The sequence below is a fragment of the Pezoporus flaviventris genome, unplaced genomic scaffold (genome assembly GCF_033815535.1).
Source record: "Pezoporus flaviventris isolate CSIRO_AGI_PZ_B2104156 unplaced genomic scaffold, CSIRO_AGI_Pfla_v1 ptg000025l, whole genome shotgun sequence".
NCBI classification, from domain to species: Eukaryota; Metazoa; Chordata; class Aves; order Psittaciformes; family Psittacidae; genus Pezoporus; species Pezoporus flaviventris.
This window is the reverse complement of record NW_026892573.1, coordinates 32,357,710-32,377,422: the sequence shown is the minus strand read 5'-3', so window position 1 is coordinate 32,377,422 and position 19,713 is coordinate 32,357,710.

The following is a 19,713-nucleotide window of genomic DNA, read 5'->3' as shown; positions in this document are numbered from 1 at the left end:
GGTCCCTGCTCGTGGCAGGGGCTGGAGCTGGATGAGCTTTAAGGTCCCTTCCAACCCAAACCATTCTGTGATTGACCTGGAGCATGCAAAGCGTCATAAACCAAGCAAGGTTCTAATTATTAACTCATCAAAAAGCTGGAGAGATGGAGAACCTGTGTTGTCAGGTAAAAAGCAGCTTGGATGGTTAATTCAACAGAGGGAGCTATAAAAGCTCAGAGGCAGTTTGGCTGAGGACAGTGACACTGGTAATTCAATTATACTGGTTGGTCACACTAAAACCAAAGTTGCACTGGAGATATAGATCACTGTGAGGCTGCCAAGAGAGCTGGCCCTGCAGAATTCCTTTGATATGATGTACATCTCAGTGCTGTCCAAATCGCTGATGAGTCACGGATGGTTCTGCAGGACACAGGAAATCTTCATAAATTATACTGCAGAATCCTTTCCAATTGCTTCCTTGTATGTACCTGCAGGAACTGCAAGCTAACAACATAAATCCCCTTGAGCTTTGTCACCAGCTGCCTTAGCACAATACATAGATCATAGAATGGTTTGGGTTAAAGGGACTTTAAAGCTCATCCAGTACCACAAGCAGGGACATCTTCCACTAGACCAGGTTGCTCAAGGTCCCCTGAGGAATATAAAGGAGCAGAGGATGAAGTTCTTCTATAACAGAACCAAGAATGCTGAAGAGTTGTAAGCTAAGGTTTCAGGAACACGGCATCCTCACACTTTGCATTGCTGTCAAGCTGCCCCTGGAATCAGAGGAACCTCAAGTTGCACTGGTTGTAACTGGTGATAATGCCTGTGATGAGGTTTCTGTGCTGAACTCACCATCTTGTCTGGGTTTGTTTTAATAGGGCTGGCTCCTTGGGTTTTCTTTTTGCCACGTTTTCTGGGATACGCAGAGATTCTTATCGAATTATTCAGTTCTTCCCAAATAATTCACTGCATCAGCAGAAATTAATCACCAAACCATGCTGTGAGCAGCACTGCAGATGGGGAAGATGAGGTAAGAGCTCAAGCAGTAGCCTCAGGCCGTGCAGCAAAGCTACTGCAATTATGCTGCCTGAATTCAGGCATTCCTGTCTCCAGGTCTGTTCTCAGACCAGCTCAATCCTTTAAACTGCCTCTGGATGCTCCCAGCTGCAGCAAATAGAAACCTGGTGGAACAGAGTTCACTCAATGCAGTCATCCAGACACCTAAACTTCAGCAGGCAGGGAAGAAGCAGAATCACCCTGTGCATCAGATTCCAACCTCTGCCCAAAGGCTTTGTGTTAGCAGAGAGCAGCCTTGCAATAAAACATGAAACTGAAACTCCCCCTCTGTTGTTGGTGGCCTTTACCCCACCCAGACAGGAAGATGTAAATGGGGGTATGGAGCAGAAGGGCCTAGAGCTGTAAAGTAAATGGTTTTCAAGGAACAGAAAGGGAGCTGAGCGCTGATGTGTTTGAAACAGGCTGTGAAAGCTACTTGCTCACAGGGGGTGGGAACACTGGAGCTCTGGGGTGGACGATGCTCTGTTGTGAAATCTGTGTCTTTATTCGGTGCACATAAGCCTCGACTGCTGGGAACAGCAGATGTAATAAAACCAGGTTGAAGAGGACCCTGCTGAAGGACTTGGTTTTCCCCTTTAAGCTTTGAGCCGTTAGAACACAATGAAGCTCTCAGTTCTCTGTACTTCACAGGGGAGGAGGTACAAAGAGCTGCTTAATCTCTTTCAGTTGAGCTCTCTCATTCTCATGGGTATCCAGTTGCAAGGTATCTGTATCAGGCTCTGACTTCTCAGCCGATCCCCGAAGCAAAGTGCATCCAAGTGGAAGCTCTTGTTTTAACACGCAGCTTCAGGACCCACCAGGTTTCAGCATGAGCATGTGAGGGTTGCTGTGCTTAAATCCATCTGACACTGGCACAGGAGCAGTATCACAAAACCCAGCAGGACTCAGGCCGGTGATGAAATGCCGAGTAAGCACTTTCACAGTGCCAGGCTGATCTTAAATGCTGATGTTTGCAAGCTAGAAGGAAGCAAGCTCTACAAGTAAAGCAGCAAGGAAGAGTTGAATGCTTCCTGATTGGCTTTCCAAAGAATTATTTCAGTTGCTTCTAAAAGAGACTAGCTTGCAGTTCAAGTGTTAGATGGGTTGTTTCATTGCAAGCTGCAATTAAAGTAACAGATGTAAAGCATGGAATGGTTTGGGTTGGAAGGGACTTTAAAGCTCATCCAGTTCCAATCCCCTGCCATGGGCAGGGACACCTTCCACTACAGCAGGCTGCTCAAGAAGGGACATGATTGTGTATCTGGCTACAGGATGCACTAAAGAATGGTGAAACCAGGTAATATTAGGGATTTAGATTCATTTCTCCCATTATTGTCAGGCTCAAATGCAAACAGGAACATAAAATGCAGCTATAGTTAAGGTAAGAAATTACCACCTGTATGCTAAATTAGTTGAATTTGGGGAATTCGAATGCTAAATGGGGCTCTGTCACTTAGCAACATCTGCACCAGTTCAAGATGTTTCCATTCCCCAGCTGTAAGCTGTCACCTCAGGCTGGAGCTCCCATCCCTCCAGCAAAGTCAGCAGAAGGGAAGGTGTGCCTACATTTTGCTCCTCTCCAACATCCAGTGTCTTCACTCCGATGCATCTTTATGAGCTCTCTACCAGCCTGGCTGTGTTGTCGGGTAGAAGCCTCAGCATGTGTTCATTCTGACAGCTCTGATGCAGTAATACATCCAAGTGACAGCAGTCACATCTTCAGCTGCCACAGCAATACTCACCAGAGTGTGCCCGTCAATGCCTCAAGTTAAGATGAAAGTAGAATTGTGAATAAGGATGAAACAGACCAAGATGCTGCAAGGGCTGGAGCAGCTCTGCTCTGGAGCCAGGCTGAGAGAGCTGGGCTGGGTTAGCCTGGAGGAGAGAAGGCTCCTGAAGGGGAGACCTGAGAGCAGCTCCAGTGCCTAAAGGGGCTGCAGGAAAGCTGGAGAGGGGCTTTGAACAAGGGCCTGTAGGGACAGACCAGGGGGAATGGCTTTAACCTGCCAGAGGGGAGACTGAGATGAGCTCTTAGGCAGAAGCTCTTCCCTGTGAGGGTGCTGAGGCGCTGGCACAGGGTGCCCAGAGAAGCTGTGGCTGCCCCATCCCTGGCAGTGTTCAAGGCCAGGTTGGACACAGGGCCTTGGAGCAAGCTGCTCTGGTGGAAGGTGTCCCTGCCCGTGGCAGGGGGTTGGAACTGGATGAGCTTTAAGGTCCCTTCCAGCACAAACCAGTCTGGGATTCTATGATGTAGTGCAGAACAAAATAGAAGTTTAAAAAAAGAGATGATGAACTGTTTGCATCCTATGCCCTGTCAGAACATAAATGGCTATGAAGGATACTGAGCAGATGAGCATCAGGCCCACGCAGCTTATTAGGTCTTTTTCCTGAGTATATTTATGATGCCTGTTTGTTACAGAGATTACTCATGGGTTTGTGATGCTGGTTGCTTTTCCTCCACTGGTGCACAAGGATGTGCTGCTCCCAGTGGAAATAAACAGAAAATAACTCCTGCTTTCTTCATCTGGGAAGTGGGGAAGTGTGTGTGTGTGTAGGGGGGGTCTGAGTCCCAGCTTGGCAAACTAGTAGAGAAACATGTAGGTTGGAAATTCTTACTCATAGTTAGTGTTCTGGTGATGCTGCCAAGCCATGGCCTTGCCACTGGGGGTACTGATAAAAGCACTGAATGGGAACTTGGCCTTGGTCTGTACAATGCACAGGGTTCAGGTAGGGTTTATCAGCATTATAATGACTCTGTGGCCTTGGCTCAGTGCATGTTTTGTCTGCTTAGTGTTTTAAATCTGAAATGCATCAGAAAGAGTTTGTGGCATCCCTTGTGTCTACGCAGTGCGTTCACAGGGTGAGAGCAGAAAGGCTGATTTCTGTCTTCTTCTGTTTGTGAAGAGAGACAACACAATGAAAACCCACAGAACTCAATCCCACTGTCAACGTTACTGTTGAACAGTGCCAGTCCCAATACCAACCCCTGAGGAACACCAGTCGTCACTGGTCTCCACTTGGATATTGAGCCATTGAGACCAGTGACAGTCCCTATACATGTCCACATACAGAATTAGAACTAGTTAAAAAAACCAGCTTCAGAGTATATGCTACTATAGCCACACTATATATAGTATATATTTTATATATATGTAATATATATGCTATATATATATTCACTAGTAAGTCCTCTTAAGCTTTTGTTAGCCTGCGTAGGAACTGCATGTGGTTCCTTCCTACAGGAAGCAACTGAATTTCAGCAGCTAAATTTCCTTTAGTCCTCATGCATAATAATGAAAGGTGGAACAGCAGATTTGTGGGGAAACATGAACGAGAAGCAAACAGGATGCTGGTATTAAACCAATTCAGATCGGATTGCAGTGGCTGTAGCTTTTCCTTGTTTTCTTCTCCAAACCCTGGATGTTAATGTGATGACTAAGAGGATCACACAAACAGCAGCCTCCTAGTTTTGTGGGGGTTTTTAGCAGCAGAATTATGTGCAGGTGTTCAGGGTGAGCAGAAATGCAGCTGAATTCCTGCTTTGTACGGTGTAAGGAATGCTTCTAGCACATTCCAGCTGCTGAACAAGCCTCCTGTCTGCCCAGTCAGTGCCAAAGAGCTGCTGTTTTCTCTAACAAACAGTGTGGAACTGCTGCCAAAACTTCCTTCTCTTCCCAGACTGACCCTTTCCCTCCTGATTTCCCATCCTACCTGTCCTGCTCTTCATCCACTGCAAAGGCTGGCAGGAGCCCACCTGGGACAAACAAGGAGCCCAGATATTCCACCTCCTTCCCAGAGCATTTTTCCAAGCACATCTAGATACTGGTGTACAAATCAGATGGATAAAACCAAGGCTGACACAGATATTTCCCTTTTAGCTCCACTCTCCAAACCACTTCCCAAACAAGTTGACCAAGTCTTGATCTACTTCATATAATACTGAAAACTGACCTCTTGTAAGCTTAGAAGCACTATATAAGAGTGGAGTTTTCACTGGCACAGACCTTAGCAGGAGTCTGTGTCAAGCCATCAGTCACTTCATCCCATCATAGACTATTTAGTGCATCCAAATCACAGAGGGCTCAAAACACACAGTGATAACATCCTGACATCCGCTGATCACTGACCCAGGTGGAGCTTGGCACACCCAGCCTATGGTTCCCCCCCCACCTTTGCTGTTTACTGCATGTTTTCCATGAGCCTTCCCTTCCCAACCTGTTGGTTTGATGTAGATAACGTGGCACAAAATCAGTTTAATGGGTGCATGGGATGTAATCCTGCACTAGCACAGATAAGTGGGGAAATTTGAACTCACTTGTTTATGTCACCATTCTGGCCATAATCCTCAGTTTTGCCTATTTGACTCAGTTTTCCTTGGGGCAACACACCAACTACTTCACTGAAGTCCCAAGAGATAGAATCATAGAATTAACTAGGTTGGAAAAGACCTTTAAGATCATCAAGTCCAAAGATCCTATTTTTCTTGTCAAAAAGCAGTTACTTTACACAATAAACATGTACCCTTGTTCTGATACTATTTTCATTCACCCCTTCAGCCTTTTACCTCATCTCCACTTGCCTCTATATTCTCCAGATCTCTTGCAAAGCCCCCAGTTCCATCAAGGCTAGAGTAATGGGTCCGAGAGGTTTAGTGGCTAAGCTGCAGTTTGCTGTTCTTCTGTAGTAAGGCCAACAAAGAACCAGCACACTTGAGACCTCTATTCCACAGAGATTTGGGTTTTCTTACAAAGTAAGTTGCCTTTTTGCTTGCAATGCAACCCCAAGCAAGCATTCTCTAGCAGTGAAGTCACAATGTCAAAGTGTGGCTTACACTTTGACTGCAAGAGAACAGCTTTGCTGCCTGTGCCCACTGCTTGTGTTTGCTGTGGTGTCACCTGTGGCAGGGAGGGGATGTGATCACGAACATCTCCTTTATATAACCCAAGTAATCATTTAAAGCGTGATCGCTGGTACTTACTGCAGATCAAAAGAAGGCAGCTGATGAAAACAGGTTTGTCTGAGCACATGAGATGACTTTTCATGTTGCTTCAACTGGGATTGAAAGTTTTGAGCCCACGGTTCATCCACACACCTGCAAGCAGAGCCAAATCCTCCTGTCACTTGCAAGTTTGCTGCAAGCATTAGACCAAAATCATTCCAGGTGTAACCCTACAGCTCTCCACACATAAGTTCCTTCAAAATATAAATCAGCTCAACAAGCAACCCCAGGCCTCAAAAACTCTATGAGGACTTCTCCATTCTCCCTTTAACCTGCTGTTAAGATGTAATGTACCATTGTATTTTTTTTTGCTTTTAACAAAGTTTTTAGCCAAGCTTTCTAAAACTTCAGTGGACATCATAACCTCGCTGTGTTTATACCATCACAGAATGGTTTGGGTTGGAAGGGGCCTTAAAGCTCATCCAGTTCCACCCCCTGCCACAGGCAGGGACCCCTTCCACTAGAGCAGCTTGCTCCAAGCCCCTGTGTCCAACCTGGCCTTGAACACTGACAGGGATGGGGCAGCCACAGCTTCTCTGGGCACCCTGTGCCAGCGCCTCAGCACCCTCACAGGGAAGAGCTTCTGCCTAAGAGCTCAGCTCAGTCTCCCCTGTTCTGGCAGGTTAAAGCCATTCCCCTTGGCCTGTCCCTACAGGCCCTTGTCCAAAGCCCCTCTCCAGCTTTCCTGCAGCCTCTTTAGGCACTGGAGCTGCTCTAAGGTCTCCCCTTAAGGCGCCTTCTCTTCTCCAGGCTGAACCAAGCCCAGCTCCAGCCCTCGCAGCATCTCCATGGCCTCCTCTGGCCTCACTCCAACAGCTCCATGCCGTTCTAGTGCTGGATCAGAGCTGGATCAGAACTGGGGGGGGGGGGGGTGTTCTTCCCAGAGCACAGCAGAGGGAGAGAACCCCCTCCCTCGACCTGCTGCTCACACTCCTTTTGATGCAATGTATTAAACACACCAAATAAGCTTCAAGAAGCAGGGGGACTCAGAGCTGCCAAACACTGTGCTGACTTTGAAGAGCTGCACCTGGAGGCCTGAAGGCAGCTGGAGCAGAACCAGTGTTGGCATCCACATGGAATGAGCTCCTCTGACAAGCTCCTGACCTGTGAAAGCCCTGGTCTCCCAGCTCCCTCAGAGGGGACTGCAGCATGAAGAACAAGGCAGCCAGACTGTCCTTGGCCTCCTGCCTGCCTGAGCTGGTGAGCGATGGTCACTCAGGCATTCTCTGGGAAGACCACTGTAGCTGTTTCATATGTGACAAAACCCAGCAGCTTACCTAATGCTGTAAGAAATGCAGAGATGACAGAAACTTCCATGGTCACTTCTGCATGTCCAAATCACGCTGAGCTCTGCGGGAAGGAGAAGAAAGGATGTCTTCAAAACCACAAGCATTTACAACAAAACACTATTGCAATCTCTATTGTCTGTTAACAGCACTCTGTTAACTGCAGCATATTAACTGCAGTATTTAGGATTTTAAAAGGGTTTATATTACAGATTATTCCTGAGCATCTTCATCACCACAGAATAGTCCTAAGGTGGTAACAAAGGACAGGAGAAACGGGACAAAGATAACACATCTCTTGTTCTGCAAAGCACACAGTCTAAATAGACAAGGCAGAGACTGCACCCTGCTATTCATGTTCTCAAAGCAAAGTTCATGCAGCTCAGGTTTCCAAATGAAGTCCAAGTCAGTAGGAACTGAAAAGTCTGAGCTTCTGACAATGTGTTGTGACTGCAAAGCCTCAGAACACTTGCCCAGGGCTTCCAGGCTCTACCTCTGTCCAAACAATACAGCACATTAATGACAGACACAAGAAGGATGCTAAAAGAACACTAATGAAATTAGCAAATCTAAGCATTGGAAGGCTGTGAAATGCCAAAGCTGCACCACCTTCATTAATCCTCTTTGCATATGCACCTTATAATGGGTTTTAATGTCTGAGTTGGCACTGGTTTTCCACAGCCTTCTCATTTGGTTCACAGAACACCACTCACTCAAGGGGAGAATGGTGTCATTTGTGTCCCAAATTTAGGTAGCCTGAGTCTTAAGCAAACTGAATCTCCTTTTGAAATCCACATCTTACTATGATGAAGGTACAAGGATGTGGCACTAATCCACCCTTTAAAGCAGTTAGCAGCCCAATTCCTTTTCATCTCCTTATTTCATGCATGTTGCAATGCGCTATTCACTGTAAGATGAGTACAAAAAATATTAGTTTATTCTCTAGCTTTCTAGTTTTCCATCATTATAGAACCTTCAGCATTCCTTTCTTGGTTTTATAATACCCTCGAAGGGGAGGGAAGTGATCTCTGCAGTCTTATAGGGAACAGCTCTTGCTCAGTCTCAGTTTCTCACTTCCCATACATCCTGTCATTCCCATTTTGTCTGTCCAAAGTCTCTGTCCCCACGCATACCAGACTGTTTAGGTCTAAGTGTCTCTACTCCCCCTCAGCTGATCCAACACCTCCGTAAGGCCAGTCCTAGTTCCCTGATCGTGTCCCCTTTCTCCCACCACCTTCTCATGCAGGCTCTGTCACTCTCCCACCCACTGTTTTATGCTGCTGTTGAAGCTCAGCACATCTCCCCTCAACACAAGAAGTGAGATTCTTTCTTCAAAGGCTTCTGACTTGGCCCAATGTAGGTCAGTTTTTGGAGGCACAGACACATTGTCCATCCTCTTGCCAAAGTGAAAAGGACAAAAAAGAACTTCTAAGATGTTTTAAGACTGAAAACCAATCTATTCTTCTCTTTTCATACTGGGAAATGACTGAACAGCTCAGACTGAAATGTCAGGGAGAAATGAGGATGAGTCAGGCCAAAACAGACCTTTGGCTGAAAAACATTAGTGTTGATCAAAACTACATAGATAGCCTCAAACAGAGGCCCCATTATAACTGGTTAAAGGGAAAGTAATTATTTTTATTGCAAATTATGCTTTTTCCATAGTCTTATGAGCTGAGATCGCCCTGGTGAGATATCAGGTCATAGAATCATAGAATAGTTTGGGTTGGAAAGGACCTTAAGATCATCCAGTTCCAACCCCCCTGCCATGGCCAGTGTCGTGGTTTAAACCCAGTCAGGTAATTCGTTTGCTCACTTCCCCCCCCCCCTTTCTTGCCCTCCCCCTGCTCTCGGAGGGACAGAGAGGAGAATCGAAAAGAATGCAACTCCCACGGGTTGAGATAAGAGCAGTTTAGTAACCAAGGTATAACACAAATCACTACTGCTACCACCAATGATAATAATGATAAAGGAAATAACAAGGGAAGAGAATACAACACCTCAGCACCAGCGAACCGATAACTCGCCCCCCAAGCCCGACCAAGCTCCGACCGATACCTCCTCCAACCCTGCAGTCTCCCAGCCCTTCCGGCTCACTCCCCGTTACATCCTGGGCCTGACGTGCTGTGGTATGGAATAGCTCTTTGGTCAGTTTGGGTCAGGTGTCCTGTCTCTGCTTCCTCCCGGCTTCCCCTCCTCCCTGGCAGAGCATGAGGCTCACAGAGTCCTTGGTCAGGGTAAACATCACTTAGCAACAACCGACAACATCGGCTTCACCAACGCTGTTCTCAAACTAGAAGTCAAAACACAGCACTGCACCAGTTACCAAGAAGGAGAAAAAATGACTGCTGCTGCTGAACCCAGGACAGCCAGGAACACCTCACACTAAACCATGGCACCCAAGGCTCTGTCCAACCTGGTCTTGAACACTGCCAGGGATGGAGCATTCACAACTTCCCTGGGCAACCCATTCCAGTGCTTCACCACCCTCACAGTAAAGAACTTCTGCCTTATATCCAATCTAAACTTCCCCTGTTTCATTTTGAACCCATCACCCCTTGTCCTGTCACTACAGTCCCTGATGAAGAGTCCCTCCCCAGCATCCCTACAGGCCCCTCATGCAAAGTTATAGTCTGCTGACTCTTGACATCAGTTCATTACATTCATCTCAGACTGTAAACTCTGAAAGGGGGAATTGAGTTTTCACCTTTCGTGCTGAATCCTCACCGAAGGGGATCCATGCAGCTAATGATTATGTTTTAAATGTGTTTCAAATGCATTGCATCCTTTAGCTGCCTTTCTTTTTGCCCTCCACACTCTCATTTCATCAGAACGTGCAGGATTCATTCTCTGTTTAACATTACCAACTCTAGTTCCTTGGGTCAAGCCTGTATCCCGGAATCTGAAGCATTTATTATCCTTGTTACTGGTGGTTTACCATGTTGAGATGGGAGGATTGGTCTGGAGAGGGCACTTCTGCGAACACTGATGCAGAATCCTATAGAACCAAGGTTTCAGGTAAGCCCGAGCTCATAATATAAAAGCTCAGACTCAGTCTTGTTAATGTAGAGATACCTATGAAAGAAAAGATGCATCCTTCTCCTTTTGCTGACCTTCAGGGCTGCAGGGGGGGTCTCCCCAGAGCACAGCAGAGGGGCAGGATCCCCTCCCTGAGCTGCTGCTCACGCTCTGGGGGTGCAGCCCAGCACACAGGGGTGTTCTGGGCTCAAGCGCTCGCTGAAGCTGGGCCATGGGGAGCTTCTCCTCAGCCAACACCCCAAGTCCTTCTCCTCAGAGCTGCTCTCAATCCATTTTCCACACAGCCTCTATTTGTTTCCCCCATTGCTTGGAGGTTGTTAGATTTTAGCAAAGTATTACTGACAGTAACTGAGCCCATGCATTTTTTAGCTGTGATTCTAGGAACAAAACTGATAACATGACTGGCAGGAAAGCCTTGAATCATGAATTCGTGTCCTCTGCTACAGGAATCATGGGAATCAAAGCTTAAACTAAATGTGTTTGAGTTTTTGCTTAGCAATCTTCTCCTACTTAGCAGTTTATGCTTACATCTTTCCATTTGTTCTTGTGTCTACATTGCCTTTTACATTAAACAGGTCATTTCTCTGTGGAGCATTGGATTGATCCATGTATTCTGCATGAGCACCCAGAGACGTTTTAAGATTCAACCGTATCCTGGGCTGCATCAAAAGAAGCGTGACCAGCAGGTCGAAGGAGGTGATCCTGCCCCTCTGCTCTGCTCTTGTGAGACCTCACCTGGCGCATTGTGTGCAGTTTTGGTGTCCTCAACGTAAAAAGGACATGGAACTGTTGGAACAAGTCCAAAGGAGGCCACGAGGATGATCAGGGGCTGGAACAGCTCCTGTATGGAGACAAGCTGAGAAAGTTGGGGCTGTTCAGCCTGGAGAAGAGAAGCTGCGTGGAGACCTCAGAGCAGCTTCCAGTGTTTGAAGGGGGCTACAAGAATGCTGGAGAGGGACCCTTCATTAGGGACTGTAGCTATAGGACAAGGGATGATGGGTTCAAACTGACACAGAGGAAGTTCAGGTTGTACAGAAGGGAGTCCTTTACTGTGAGGGTGCTGAGGCACTGGCACAGGGTGCCCAGAGAAATGTTAAATGCTCCATCCCTGGCCGTGTTCAAAGCCAGGTTGGATGGAGTCTTGGATAATATAGTCTAGCATGAGGTGTCCCTGCCCATGGCAGGGGGTTGGAACTGGATGATCTTAAGGTCTTTTCCAACCCAAAGCCGTCTTTTATTCTATGATTCTATGTTATGCAGCGCTTCGTATATGATGTTCCAGTTCTCCTTTGGTTTGATATATTTTTCCAATTTCATGTCACCAGTAAGTTTACTCAGCAGATTCTGTCTTGCCTGAAAATTAGCCCTGACAATATCGTTCATTTCTTGTTTTCATGTTATGTTTGTGTTGTCTTACTGCCCTTTGGCTTCATTCCACACACTTGACAAGCCAGGAACCACACAGATGTAATCGGAACAACGTGTGTGTTTAAGCATCATAGTTGTGATTGCTCCTGTCACTTTTCCCACTGAAGATTTTCTATCAATCACCTTTTAAACTGCCATAGTTCAGTGTCGCTTGGCCACCAGGCAGGCTGGGAACTGGTGATGATATACTTCAGTGATATTCCAACTCAACTGAAACCCTCCCATTTGTTCAGTTCAGAAACGTCACCCACTGAGAACATAAACCACGTTTATGTTCTTAAATCCATGTTTCTCTGACCTATGGAAAGCCCTTTCAGTCACACACTGAATTGTGTCCTGAAATCCTGAGGGTAGAAATGGGAGAAGGTGGGAGAAAAGGAGTGTTCAGAACTAAAGTTTCTCTCCTGGGACACTAATGGCATTACAGCAATTGTGCTGGCTGAATGTGACCCAAACCAAGCTTTGTTTAAAGGTGACAGAAAGAAGTTCAGGCTTCAGAGACTTTGACACGGCACCTCTGGGCAGACTAAAACTCATGCAAAGGTAGAAACACAATAACTGAGAGGTGGCAGCTTGACACAGAAGTTGGCTCAGAGATTTGATGTCTCAATGCTCTCCTTCAAGTTACCTCTTCTTATCTGTCCTGAAGGATGATGCTAACATCTTGCTGAGGAAAGGAATTCTCTCGATGCTCAGTGCCCTCATCTCACCCGGATGCAAACTTGCAAAGCTCCACTTGATTCAGCTTGGGCTCAACACGTCCCCACAGCAAAGATGCTGTCCTTGTTTTGGGCCAGAAATAAGCCAGCAGCAGCAGCTGAAGGGAAAGAAGAACCAACCAAATCACACCCAGTCACCAGAGCACAGCCCGTGTGTTCTCTATACATGGGCTATCACAGGCCTCAGGTTTATCAAGAGGAGCATCTGGGGAAGGTCCATACTTTACCTTGACCTTGTGATCATGGTACAAACGTTGGAATGCAGAGGCCTAGGTGCTGCTCTACATAACCCACAGCCTTGCTGCCGTCTCAGATGAGGCATTTAACTATCTGTTCATTTACTGCCCAGTAAAATGAGTCGGTTTTTACTGCCTCTTGCACCAGTGCTGTGAAACACACTTCTAACATTCATGTAATATTCCAAGCTCACTGTTATTACTGTTACTGGGGTTACAGATTCCACCTGAGATCTGACTACACAACACCCGGCGGTGAGGATCCAGACATCCATGTGTTAACACTGGAATTTGACAAGTAGAAGGATGCAGACAAGCAGAGCAGGCATCAAACCACAACCAACACAGATTATCAGGCAAAAAGGATTAGACTGCACCTCTCTTGACTAACATACATGCTGTGCTACCAGATTACCTCATATCTCACAGCTAAATTATGACTGCTATATAGAAGATCACTCAGCACCTCTTCTGACACTGGAAAATAGACATATATTAAAGCATAAAATATAAGCAAACAAAAGATGTGGTAAACCCCCATGGAAAAAAAGCACCGATGTGCTTGAGTGAAATGAAGGATGCACAGGTGTGTTAATAAAGTTCCAATCTTATTTAACTTCCAAAGCAATCCTGGGAATGTCCTGATAAACAGGCATGAGATGTTTCCTAGAAGCACCAGCTTCACTAACATGAACTTCTGCCACAGGGAGCCACTCACTCAAGTTGATCTTCCTGCCTAACACTGAAGTTTCCCTCTGCTTCAGCTTCACAGCATCAGAAGCATACAATGAACAAATACACCTCAACAGGGACCCCAGCAAGGATGAGCTTCCAAAATGCTCTCTCTGAAGGAAACCACAAAGGCCACAGTCATGGTACAGAACATGGAAACTTAAAACCAGGTATAAATCAGAGTCATGCTCCTTTTCCACAGTTCTACAAGCTCTTTGGCATCAGAAGCAGACAACAGCAGAGCCAGCTAGAAGCTGTGATCATTCCCTGTCTTACCTGTTTCTTCCCTCACCTTTGGTCAAGCTTGCTGCTCCTGCAGCTCTCTGATCCAAACCTTTCTTCTCTTCAAATCTTTCATCACCTGCTCATAAGGGAAAGCAGAGCTCCCATGTGCTTTCTGAACTACTGCTATTGTGTTTCGAGGCTGCAAGCAACACGGAGCCATTATCACTAACAATTGGGAGCAGGAGAACAAATGAACTCCCTTCTTTCCCACAAGGAAGTTCCTGGCACATTTGCTAACATACCTTTGCTGATAAATGCTTTCATGCTCGTCAAGCAAACGCCATGTCTGACAGCAGGTTCAGATGATTTATACCCCAACCCACAGCTTACCTACAATGAAACCTGAATTCAAGAACTGCTTCACCTGAGACAAACCCCAGCAAGTGCAAAAGGAAACACAACTGGTACAAACCCTCCTGCTCACACCGTGAGGGCCACTCAAACCCCACATCTGTGAAGGACAAAGTCCAAAGTGAGCATGAACCAGGCTGAAGATGTTTTCACAGAGCTGAAGTGTTTTGCTAGAAGCAAAAGCAGGGTGCTAAAAAGCCTGTGGAGTCCAAGGCTCTAACTCAGCTGGCAACACATACATACATATTTAAATAGATGTTAGTGGTATGTGAGACAACGCAGTCCCTCTTAACCTTCTTTCTAGCCTTGAAACTGGATCTGTACAAGTTTGTTGGTTTGGAGACTGTTGTTCTAAATATGCTTGAAAGGCAGTCAGCTCCCCTCAGGGCCTTAGAATCACAGAACCAACTGGGTTGGAAAAGCCCTTTAAGCTCATCCAGTCCAACCATTCCCCAGCGCTGCCAAGGCCACCACTGCCCCATGGCACTGAGGCCTCGTCTCCATGGGGTGTGAACCCTTGCAGGGACGGTGACTGCAGCGCTGCCCTGGGCAGCCTGTTCCAATGCCTGAGCACCCTCTGGGGCAGGAATTGTTCCTCAGCTCCATCTAAACCTGCCCTGGTGCAGCTTGAGGCTGTTTCCTCTTGTCCCATCCCTTGCTCCTTGGGAGCAGAGCCCAGCCCCTCCTGGCTCCATCCTCCTCTCAGGCACTTGTAGGGAGCGATCAGGTCCCCCCTGAGCCTGCTCTTCTACTGGCTTTTTAGCCTTTACAAATCTTGGAAATATGGATCTAAGTTACCTTTTCTAATTAAGAAACGTACGTTTATAAGCAGCTATAAAACCCTTGCATGGATCTTAAGGACAACTTTACACTTTTATTTAAATATAAACTTATATTTAATGTTAAAATGTCATTTCAAACCAATGGTGCCCTTGCAGGAGTAGCAAGCTACTCGAGAGGAAACAGAAAAGGGCACTGCAGAACTACTTAGAAACATACCTGAATCATGGAATTACAGCATGGTTTGGGTTGGAAGGGACCTTAAAGCTCATCTAGTTCCAATAGGCCTGCCACGGGTTGGAACTGGATGAGCTTTAAGGAACTAGAGAAGCTTTAAGGTCCCTTCCAACCAAAACCATCCTGTGATTCTATAACCTCCCTCCTGTTACTGCTGCCTAAACCCAACAGGGTTTGCAAATCCCAGTTTTCAGGCTGGGCCTAATCGCTATCATTACACCCACACTGGTAAATTAAACAAGTCTGGGACCAGTCTCTGCCCCTGGGGCCAACTGGCACAGGATGTCTAACACTGATTCTATGAAAGCCTGGAGAAGTCATTAGAAACACACAATCTGCACACTGGGGGTGGCAGGATGTATCCCCCAAACCATGCCCTGGAGTATATTGGGAGGCTGCTCATTGCCCCAGGCTAAAACCGTGGAAGGATTAATGAGAATCAGTAGAAACAATTGAGCTCCAGTGCTCAGGAACATCCCTGATGCTGTTTAGCTTGCTAGTATCAGCAGAGATTTAAGGAACATGGACATTTTTCATGCTTTGATCTGCGCTAATACCCTCCCCGGATCCTTAAAGCAATAGTCTGCACAAGCAGGGGCATTTCTTGCGCTGATATCAAGCACTTTTAGATCTATTATCCAAAAAGCTCACATGTGTAGTGAGCAATCCCCCAGTGCCATCATTCCTGGCTCCTTCCTATCATCCACCCACCAGGACCCACAGCGGTGTGGGTGCAGCAGAGCTCCCGAGTGCCCTCTAGAGCAAAGTCTGGCACCGTCCTTCAACCTCTGTGAAGAGCAGGCAGAAAGCGAAAACATCTTAAGCCTCCACAGCCCCTTACTAAGAAAAGCCGTGCTCGAGCTTGCCACGGCCTGTGCTCGACAAGGCTTTTCTGTTTGGAGGCGCTAAGAGTACCTTTAGTGTCTGTATCTAATCGATCCCTCTACTCTGCTCTGGTGAGACCTCACCTGGAGCACTGTGTGCAGTTCTGGTGTCCTCAACATAAAAACGACATGGAACTGTTGGAACAAGTCCAGAGGAGGCCACAAGGATGCTCAGGGGCTGCAGTACCTCCTGTATGGAAACAGGCTGAGAAAGCTGGGGCTGTTGAGCCTGGAGAAGAGAAGCTGCGTGGAGACCTCAGGGCAGCTTCCAGTGTCTGAAGAGGGACTCTTCCTTAGGGACTGTAGTGACAGGACAAGGGGTGATGGGTTCAAACTGAAACAGGGGAAGTTTAGATTGGATATAAGAAGGAAATTCTTTCCTGTTAGGGTGGTGAGGCACTGGAATGGGTTGCCCAGGGAAGTTGTGAATGCTCCATCCCTGGCAGTGTTCAAGGCCAGGTTGGACAGAGCGTTGGGTGCCATGGTTTAGTGTGAGGTGTCCCTGCCCACGGCAGGGGGGTTGGAACTTGATGATCTTAAGGTCCTTTCCAACCCTAACTATTTTATGATTCTATGATTTCAAGGGAAGTTTTCAATGTCAGTGCAAAGCTGCTTAATTTGGGGGGAAACCACAGCAGGGAAAACAGGAGCACATGAACTCCCTGAGACAGATTCAACTCCTCTGCAAGTGTTCATTAGCATTAAAGTGGTTGGAAGCGTTTGCCAGTCTCTTCCAGCACGATAATGCCCAATTTCACCCCTGCAAAACCCATCCAAGTATTCTTGGCACGTTGTACCCACCGAATGACTCAGCCTGCCATAGGAAAAGGAAGTAGATCAGGGAATTTTCGGAAGGAAGGGGGCTGAAGCCGTACACAGAGCTAAGAACAGCTAACTGCGTAACTGCTATGGAAAAAAGCAGGAAATATGAGGGCTTGGGCAGAGAAGGAAAGTAGGAATATACAAATAGGAAAGGAAATACAAGCGCTGATATGCATGCAAGGGAAAATGAGGGGAAAGGATGTGGAAGGACTCTGAAATGAGGGGATAAGAAAGTGGGGAGCATCAGAGAAAAGGTAAATTATGTCCTGGTATGGAGCAGGCAGGAGAATGAGGGAATCTGGTATATGGACGGGACAACCTGGAATGAGAGCCACACAATGATGAGCCCAACTTACTTAGTTTCAAGTAGATCAATGCAAAATGAATTTTAAAAGACATTCCAGGTTTTAACATTCATTTTTACAAGCTACACATTTAGAGGCTCGCACTGATGTAGAAAATCCATGGGTGGCAAAACACGATGCGGCTCTAGGAGCCCAGCAGCAGCAGTTGTTTGGAATGACACTACCCTCTGCTGGTCAAAACCACGGTTATATGTACACGAGCAAGGTAAAATACCCACTGGAGCTGCTCGTACAGGTAACGGGGGTTTGTTTGACCCCACATGTCATTGGTGCCAACTACACTTAAAAAGTACCTAGAACTACAATCAATTCCAGCCCACACTTCAGTGCTCCACCTTGAGAGCGTGCCTTGAAATGGCACATCCACACTATTGCTCTGTTTGGAAATGACACATTGATGACTGGTTGTAAGCAAATGTCTGAGGTGCAAAAACAGGCTGGCAATAACTCTTGTGCTCTCTGGCAACCTGCAAGAATAGGAAGAACACAAATGGCTGTGCTTCACTATGTGACACCACACTGGATTCCCATATTATAGAATCGTAGAACGGTTTGGGTTGGAAAGGACCTTAAGACCATCCAGTTCCAGCCCCCTGCCATGGGCAGGGACACCTCACACTAAACCATGGCACCCAAGGCTCTGTCCAACCTGGCCTTGAACATTGCTAAGGATGGAGCATTCACAGCTTCCCTGGGCAACCCATTCCAGTGCCTCACCACCCTCACAGGAAAGAATTTCTTCCTTATCTCCAACCTGAACTTCCCCTGTTTAAGTTTGAACCCATTACCCCTTGTCCTATCACTGCAGTCCCTAATGAAGAGTCCCTCCCCAGCATCCTTGTAGCCCCCTTCAGACACTGGAAGCTGCTCTGAGGTCTCCACGCAGCTTCTCTTCTCCAGGCTCAACAGCCCCAACTTTCTCAGCCTGTCTTCATACAGGAGGTGCTCCAGCCCCTGAGCATCCTCGTGGCCTCCTCTGGACTTGTTCCAACAGTTCCATGTCCTTTTTATATTGAGGACACCAGAACTGCACACAATGCTCCAGGTGAGGTCTCACCAGAGCAGAGCAGAGGGGCAGGATCACCTCCTTCGACCTGCTGGTCACGCTCCTTTTGATGCAGCCCAGGATACGGTTGCTTTCTGGGCTGTGAGCGCACACTGAAGCCAGCTCATGTTCATTTTCTCATCAACCAACACCCCCAAGTCCTTCTCTGCAGGGCTGCTCTGAATCTCTTCTCTGCGAAATATAAGGAAGAAGTTCTTTACTGTTAGGGTGGTGAGGCACTGGAATGCATTCCCCAAGGAAGTTGTGAATGCTCCATCCCTGGCAGTGTTCAAGGCCAGGCTGGACAGAGCCTTGGGTGATACGATTTAGTGTGAGGTGTCCGTGCCCATTGCAGGGGGTTGGAACTGGATGATCTTAAGGTCCTTTCCAACCCAAACCACTCTGTGATTCTATGACTCTAAAAACTACAACAGCCCCTGTAGGAAAGGAAAATAGGAGGTGATTTTTCCAGCTTAGTGCTGAGCACATCCATGATCGTGTTCATTGTCACCAGGGAATTCAAAACAGAGTGGATAAAGCTGTGGTAAGAGAGAAAATAACCAAACCAGGAGAGGATTCTGCATATACGTTATTAAAGCCAGGTTTCTTATTCTGGTCCTTATTCCCAATAGGACATTGCTTAATTTCATCCAAAACCTTCAATACATGTATCATGGTTTAGTGTGAGGTGTCTCTTCCCATGGCAGCCTGGTTGGAACTGGATGATCTTAAGGTCCTTTCCACCCCAACCCATTCTGTGATTCTATGATCCTATGTACCTGGTCTTCCATAGTACAGCTACAGAACATCCTTACTGGGAGAAGCACTTGCTTCAATTCAGGTGCTTCAGGACTTTCATAATGACCCAACACCATCAAGTGCATTGCCTTGCCTCAGCCACGTTTCTTGACATCTAATCTTGCATAAACAAAAAAGCCAAATAGGAACAACTCTGCCAGTTTCTCCCTCCCTCTCCTTACGTTATCGTTATTTAAGCGCTGGTTTTAACCCCTCCTGGTAAAAACATCCCTGTTTCTCACAGCCAAATGATCCTCCTGGAAGATGGGCTTCCCCGATACTCTTTTACTCCCAAACTTACCAAGTCCTGTCGTGTTGCTGGTTCTAGATTTCATGGGGTCATAGAATCCAGAGTGGTTTGTGTTGGAAGGGACCTTAAAGCTCCTCCAGCTCCAACCCCTGCCACGGGCAGGGACCCCTTCCACTAGAGCAGCTTGCTCCAAGCCCCTGTGTCCAACCTGGCCTTGAACACTGCCAGGGATGGGGCAGCCACAGCTGCTCTGGGCACCCTGTGCCAGCGCCTCAGCACCCTCACAGGGAAGAGCTTCTGCCTAAGAGCTCATCTCAGTCTCCCCTCAGGCCGGTTCAAGCCATTCCCCTTGACCTATTAATTACTTATTAACGTGAATTAACACCCACAGCGCCCCTCAGCGCCATCGTCCCGCGGGC